Here is a 7,937-nt window from a genome sequence, read left to right as displayed (position 1 = left end):
TTTTGTGGGGGGGGGGGGGGCGCAGAAAGAGAATGGACCCATTGGAAAAAAGGATTCATTGCAATGGGATTCTTCAACTACAGACTGGAGACATGCCCCAATTCTTTCCCCTCCATGCAAGTAGAGAGAGAGAAACAGGTACTCTTCTATGGGTTAGGGAAACTAGTCTGAGCTGGGTCACTCTTGCCCACCACCAGGAAACGTTGCTGACTGCTGCCTTTTGTTAATTTTCTGAGTGCATGGTGCTTGGTTTGTGTAGGAACAAACAAAACACTTACGTGCCGAGTGCTTCTGCACGAATGACAGGTCATTTCACTTAGACTTTCAGTAATTTTCATTGGAAAAAATACTGCAGTACGCTATTGCTCATGGTTTGATGAGGGGATGGCCCAAGTACTAGAAAATAAAGCACTATCCATGTAGTGCACTAGCTAATTGGGTGTAAATCTCCATGCTTTGCTCCATGTTATTTTCTGCATTTTCACACACTTTCCTCTGCACTTCTTGGTTCTTTTGCCTTTCCTTCAGCTTGAATTTTCTCAACTCCCTTGTTTTTCAGGTTCCCACTTTGAACCTCTTGAGAAGTTCAGACCAGTCTTCCCTTTTCCATATCTTCTTCCTCTTAATCAAGGTTTATCTTTCAACAGGTGTGGAAGAAGTCTCTCTCAAAGATAATCCCACTAAGACCACTGATAATATAGACAGCCTACTTAAAGCAGAGATTTTTAACCAGGGTGCTGTGAAGTGCTGCATAATATTGGTACTGTTAGTTGTGGAAACACCTAAACGTAATTCACGAGATAAGCCCAGAAATTTCAAGTACAAATCCACAGTGTCAAAACATTCTGACCTGTTGTGGCTTTTCCGAGTTCTTTACAACTGAAGAATTGTTCTATTATTGCTTGCCAAGATTATTTTATTTGAATGTTCAGGTACTTTTCTTAGATTTTTTTTTCCTAATAGTAACCTAGTGGTTTATGCTGTTAGACAGCTCATTCACTTGTCCTAGGAAAGGCAAGGAATTTTTTAATCACTTTATTTCTCTTTGGACAATCAATGCCATTAAAATATTTTATTTTGTTCCCTGCTTAGGTGCATCCAGTTGAAAGAATGTATGAAGAGGTTTTATGACCTGTGGATAAAATAGGAATAAAAAAAGCCAGCAGCATCATGCAATAATACACCAATCTGAATTCCTTTCCTCAACAAGTTTCTTGTCTGGGTCAGGCTTGTGTAAATTTCAATAAGGTATTTGTTCTTTGCAGTGTCTACACCCTCAGAGTCTACAAACTGGTCAGACTCTACTTCCGGGTTTCTTCAGGGAGTTTAAAGTTATCCAAGATAGCTTGCAGGAAATCTGTGGGACACATCCACTCAGCATCCCATTCAAAGCTACATACTAACAACAGGTAGAAAGCCCCCAGATTTCCACTGCCTTTTAACAGAACTGTCACATGCCAAATTTGTTATAATTTTCCATGCACAGAATCTGTTTATTGGAGGGCTGTCTTGAATTCATCTCCCTCAACACTACAGCAGGGAAACAAATGGCCTGATCTCTGCCTCTTGCTGCCCTCGCACCTTGGTCCCCTTGCCTGTACCCCTGCCATCTGTACACCCTATCACTTTGTTGCCGCCCCCTCCCCAAGCCAAATAGTGGCTCTGGCTCCAGTCTGGGGCACAGAGCACATAGGGACTCTGGTCCTGATCCGGTAGTGTGGTAGCAGCTCCAGCCCTGGCCTGGGGTAGGCAGTGATTCCATCCTTGCCCTAGGTTGGGGACAGAGCAGTGTCTCTGCTGTTGCATGGTCTCCCCCTGAATCCTTGGCCCCACACACACCATGCAGTCTCCTCCACACTCCTCCTGCCTTGCTGCGCAAGCCACCTTCAGCCACTCCGAGCCACCCTAACCCTAGCCACGTAGCAACAGAGGCCCTGGCCCTCGGCAGATAGCAGCTGTAGCTCTGGCTTTGGGCCTGAGTCAGGGTCAGACCTTAAGCTGGAGCCAGAGCCAGAGCTATCACCTGCCCCAGGAAGACACTTGAATCCAAGATGAGGCTCCCTCCGCCCCCATCCCATATTAAATATGCGAGGGTGGGAACAGGACGGGACAGACAAACCAACCAAAACAACAAAAAGCCCTTTCCTTAAATTCACGTAAACATGGTAATAGGCATGACCAATGCATGTTTGGTTACTTCACAAGTTGTATACCTAAAATGAATTGTCTAAAAAATTATGAACACATCAGCTTAATTCAAGAGCATAAAATTATGCTGACTTCAGGACAGTAATAGTTCTACCTTATTAAAGATCGCTATTAGCAATACTTGGATTGAAATCCCAATGCCTGCAGCAATTCCTACATCTAATTAAAAGTTAGTAACTAGAGCTAGAGGCACTGCCAATATCTATTGATACCACTGCTGTTCCTAACACCTACTACTAGGACAAGACAATACAAGAATTTAACAATACATTTTCTAGGTATACACACACACACAGAAATGTGCACACACTTTTTCCAGGATGTTTTTTTCCTATTCTAAAAAAAGGCTCTTATACAGACGAACAGGGAAGTAAATTAAAAAATATACAAAAACACACCCACAAGCACGTACTGCCAAGCTAATGCCCTCATTAAAGAATAAATATGTTGTCTTAGAGCATGCTACTTTTTATTGGGTTATCATCAGAAACTGGAGATTTTTAAACTAATCAACATCCATTCTTAGCATACTAACCCCTATGGCTAAGTTAAAAATATTTGCTTCTGTTTCTGAGTATCTTGAAAAAGATTTAATGGGAATATTGTATTTTTGAGGGATTAAGAGTCATTATAATTACAGTTTTATCTGTAACTACAGAGATGGTAATCCATGTTAGTCTGAAATAAGCAAGTAGAAAAAAGAAGGTTATTACCTACAAAATATTATGCTTTTGTGAACCATTTGGCTTCCGGGAGGCCACACTAACCTACCTGCCATTGAAAACCACAGATTCTGCAAATTGGCCATAAAAGCAGGGTGTAGAGTGCCCAAACATGGACTCATCTGCTCTATATCTTATCATAAGGAAAAACTCAGGATAGAATTCTTCTTTCAAGTAATGCTGCATGCAGAACCTGTCTTGGGATCAAACAAATCTTCCTCTGATCGTACCAAGTTTATGTCCCACCAACTCCTTGGTTTATAAGAAAGTGAGATCTTTCTAGCTCTGAAAGCTCATCAACTTTACTCTCACCAAGGTATTTATTAGTTAGTTTTCTTTATTCTGAGAGAGGAAGATTTCAAATAAACCACACCACAAAGAGGTTTGACAGCCTACTTCACTTTTTTATCATTTGCTCCCTTTATCATTTATTTCCTTCAAATGATAGGGATTCCATTCCAATAAGCATAACTTAAATCCATTCCTGTGTTTATTTCCATATTTCCCACAAAGAGGTCTCTTTAATTTTTAATTTAAAAGTCGTGCAATTCTTTTTAATATTTTGCAAGCTAGTGCCCTCAGCCTTTTGAGACATGTGGCAATATATGAAATGATAAGATCTTTTCTGTTTCAGATAAAGATGAAGACAAGCAGATTTATTTTATTTTATTTGTAATTAAACTATCCAGATTCTATAATTTCCGCTATCTTTATTTTTAGGGGTGCACTGATAGAGATTTTTGGGGCCGATACCGATTTTTAAAGAGGCAAACCGATCCGGTTTCCAATCTGTAGCCTGGCGGCTTGAAGAGCTGCGTGAAGCTGGTAAGTCTGTTATAGTGGAAGGGGAGAGGGGAGGGGAGGGGCATAGGGAAGGGGGGAGAGATCGAGGCCCCTGTGGTGAGCAACGGAGTAGGGCTGAGGCAAGTGCAGGATGGAGCTGGGGTTTATCCAGGAAGCTGCAGGGGGGGCAGTTCCTACTGCTGTGTGCGCCCCAAGAGGGCACAGACCCCCAGATCTGCATGGGGAGGGCTGGGCTTTTCCCACCTGCACCCAACCCCTCTTCTCACTGCTGCCCGGCCCAAGCCCAGCCTAGCCTCCACCAGCAAGAACATAATGAAGCCCTGGCCCCAGCCCACAGCAGCATCTGCCTTGCCTTGCGCAGATCTGGAGCAGATGCACACCCCCACCCCCCATGCCCTCCCAGGGTGCGTGCAGCAGTTGGAGCTACACCCTGCTCTCCCAAGCCCTACCCCAGCTGGGCAGTGCCTGCCCCTGCCCCAGCTCCACTGCTTCCCTCACCATGGAGGCCTTGATCTACTCCCCCTCACACCCCTTCCCTTCCACCACAACAGACTTATCAGCTGCATGCAGCTCTCCAAGCTGCCAGGCTATGCTCCCCGCCACCCACATGCTGCACTGCGGCTGCACACATGCACGGGGCATTCACTGGCCACATTAATCTGCCACACGAAGCCAATTTCTGATACAGACAATTTTCTTGATATTAGTGCTGATCTGATATCAGACCGACGTATCGATGCACCTCTATTTATTTTGCATTTCCAGCAAGATGGGGTTGCAGTGGTCCCAGCTGTATGCAAGAAGCAAGGGTAATACCCTTTATTGAACAAAGTGAAGAGCTGGGAAAGAGGTTACATAAGCTTTGGGACACAAGGTGCCCTTCTTCAGGTCTGGAAAAAGCAGCAGAGACTGCTTCCCACACCTGGGGAAGGACACTTTGTACCTGAAATCTTGTCCAACTTCTGGGCTGGGAAAAAAAAAGATATTACCAAAATATCCTTGCTTCTCTCTTTAGAAAGATGGTATTTTTCATTCTGAAGGGGACAGATATGGGACAGAAATTTATCCTAAATCTATAAAGCAGAATGTATACACAATCTCAAACCAGAAAGCGCACACAAGCATAGTCCCATAAATGCTTCAGGAAAAAAAGTCTTGCATCAAACACTTTTGTCACATACATTGTATTTGTATTTACTTTAAGGAAAGTTTTAGCACCATCTTCAGACATCTCTGGCTTAGAGTTTAAAAAAAGAGTGTGACTTTTATCATTAGTCATAAGAAATGCCTTATTCATGACACAAACACACATACATTATACACACCTGGGAATGAGAAAGATATTTTAAGAGTAGGGCTCATTCAGACTTTCTACCCCTCAAATCCTCATTGTTTCCCTGACACACAGAAGGGGTTACACGCAGGTTTTTCATCAGCAGCTTTCAGCAAAGCCTAACAACATGTTATGATAATAAGCAGTAACAAAAGAGTAAAGAATCACTGGCTAGGCAAGGACCCAAGATAGGTTTTCTATTTGTAGAGAAAACAAGAATGCATGTGCTGTAGAAACAGCAGTTCTGAACACAATCTGCCATATTGTCCTGACTGTTGAGCTATTTATTCTGAAGCTTCAGAAAAAAGGTGAAAAAAAACTCAGAGGAGGCCCCTGCCTACTTGTATCAAGGTATCCAATGAAGTCAGAGATCTTTGTAAGCCAGATTACTTCTGAAATGCTGAAATAAATCTCTCACTTTAATCAGAAAGAGAGAGGCAGTGTGTGTGCATGCATGAGTGGAGTAAGGGGGGGCTGAGGTTCCAAACAAGAAATCTTTCTGGATTTTCATTAAAGTTAATTCAAGTCACAGCATGCAACATGAGATAAATAAAGGGGAGCAGAGCAGGAAGACAGGGAATTGTTCTTTTACGGTGTTAAAGTCCACTGATCTAGGTTTGCAATTTGTGTCCCAAGAATGCCTTAGCTCCCCATGAAGCATAGGGTTATAATTTCTTTAGTCCTCAAAAAACCTCTATCCCCCAAAATCCAGATTGGACCGGTGGGCAGGAAGGTGGAAACTTAATTTATGAAGTGTGCAAAACACTTTGAGATTCACCATATTATAAATCTGAGTTGATCAAATACAGGAAGGTACTTCAGTGAACAGCTAAACAAAAGCAAACCACCACACCACACTATGCATAACCTAACAATGTTTACAGGGATTCACCTGCAGATAATTTTAGATTCAGTTATGGAGAAGACTCTTTACTATTTGTGGGACCAAAATAAGTTTATTGTGAAGTAGAAATATTTGATCTTATCAATGTCTGCTTCCTGAGAGGCAGTAACTGCTAAGCAGTGAAAGGACAAGAGACTGCCCACAACATTCCACCCATGCTGATACTACAAGTTTTGATACCGGTTACACTACCTTCAAGGAATAAGTAACGCAACTTGAAGCATGCAAAAGGTAGTGTGTAATACTATTAGATGAGTAGTATAAACACTACCACTCACACCCCAATTATGAAATAAAGAAGGGACATAATTTCAATAAAATTACAAATATCTGGCTCCATGAAAGTCAATGGGAGTTTTGCTACCGACTTTAAGGGGGCCAGGACTTCATTCCAATGCTGAGCAAAATTTAGTAATCTATCACTAGCCTAAAAAAATAATAAAATAAGAGTAAAATATTAGAACAAAGTTTGTCATCACTGCTAAAACAATACAATATATTAGTTGGAAAAAAATGTAAAGAGAACTCCTAATGTAGAGTTGTCACATTCTTTAAATATCTGCATATTTTACCATGCTGTCAATTAGCCTCAGAAAGAACAGAGACAGCATTCTGAGTTAGTAAATTTAATTAAGCCACACTCAAGCAGCTTGACTCCTTTAAAGGAAGCGTCAACTGCTGTGATTTTTGTTAGCTCTAGAAAATAAGAATTAGATCTTCAGCCCTATCAAATTCCATCCAAAATAACAGCTTCATAGATTTTAGAATGTGTCAAGTTATGGGAAATGAACAATGACAAACATCAGGTAGATAATTTGTAGCTTGTATTACTATTCATTTTTTCAAAGTATATCCAATGTGAACTGACATAGCCAATTCCCAAATAAGTTATAAAATTATTAATTTTATTTCTGTGTAGATTATGTAGGAAAACAATGTCTGAACATTCTCATATAAAATATACAGTATTCTTAAAGAAATTCAAAAGCTGGTGATAACTGAATATAAGGTCATCTGACTAAACTAGCAATGCAATTTTCCCCTTCAGTTCCCTTTTGACTTGTGGAACAGGACTTCCACTACCAGTCTAGCACCTGTTGCATTTCAGCAGCATAGCATACTACTAGGTACCAGTTCTTGAAATGAAAAAGGGAATGACTGTATCAAGTGGGTTATAGAAAGTCAACATCTTGTTATCCAACACTCTGACAACACAAGCAGCAAGCACAGAAGAGGAAAATACATGAAGAATGCAGGAGAAAAGCCATTAGCCTGTAGTTCCTGCACTGTGTTTCCAAAACCAGCATTCCCAGGAAATAAGTGCACAATATACGTTCTCCAAGAAAGAAACTAACAATTGCCTCAGAACAAGGGTATAGCGAACAATATCTCGTTACGAGCTCTCAGCACATGGGCTGGACAACGTGGCTTCCTGTGTACAGTACAAGTGACTCAGTATTTCATGGAGAAAGCACAACTGACATCGGCAGGAGCGTTGAGATCTGTCATGGAAAGGGCTACGCGGCACTGGGAGTCCAGAAAGGGCCCGTGACAAACTCGGATCACCTGACACCCTCAGAATAGCACCATAAAAACCTGGACATCCAGCAGTGAGGGAAGGAAGAGATGCTTACAGCCAGCTCTGTGCTCACTCTGGTAAACACATTGTTTAATTATTTATAGTCCGCTGCCAGGAAGAGGCAAGACGAAGAAACCGGCCTGGTCTCCCTCGCGTTCTGCCCCGCTCGCCTCTGCTCTGCCTCCGTGCACAGGTCACGGAGGGCCAGCTTTTCCCTGGGGCTTCCACAGCAGTTTCTGAAAACAGGGATGCTGCTGCCCCGACCCAACATATCCTTGCTTTTCATGGAGCACCCGTTTGCAGTTGCTACCCCTGAACTAGACCTGACCCTGCCAGCTCCCCCTAGGTAACCCCAAGAACCACCTCCCAGCCACAGCCCCTGCCTCA

The 7,937-nt window shown here is 42.3% G+C and overlaps 1 protein-coding gene across 2 annotated transcripts in view; it reads right to left on the bottom strand.

Annotated features, from left to right (window-relative positions):
* The window catches only part of PDXDC1 (pyridoxal dependent decarboxylase domain containing 1), a 68,133-nt gene that overhangs the window by 59,596 nt on the left and 600 nt on the right, over positions 1–7,937 (bottom strand). Inside the window, exon 2 of one of the 2 annotated variants that reach the window (XM_019507408.1) lies at positions 2,980–3,123. The exons of the other annotated variant lie outside the window; for it this stretch is intronic. The gene's annotated coding sequence lies outside the window, so the exon portion shown is untranslated. The remainder of the gene's footprint in view (positions 1–2,979; positions 3,124–7,937) is intronic. 2 annotated transcript variants of the gene reach the window in all.

Source organism: Gavialis gangeticus, unplaced genomic scaffold (assembly GCF_001723915.1).
Source record: "Gavialis gangeticus isolate Ggan-Ray unplaced genomic scaffold, GavGan_comp1, whole genome shotgun sequence".
In the NCBI taxonomy this organism is placed as follows: domain Eukaryota; kingdom Metazoa; phylum Chordata; order Crocodylia; family Gavialidae; genus Gavialis; species Gavialis gangeticus.
Note: the sequence above shows the minus strand (reverse complement) of the source record. Positions and strands in the feature narration are given on the sequence as shown.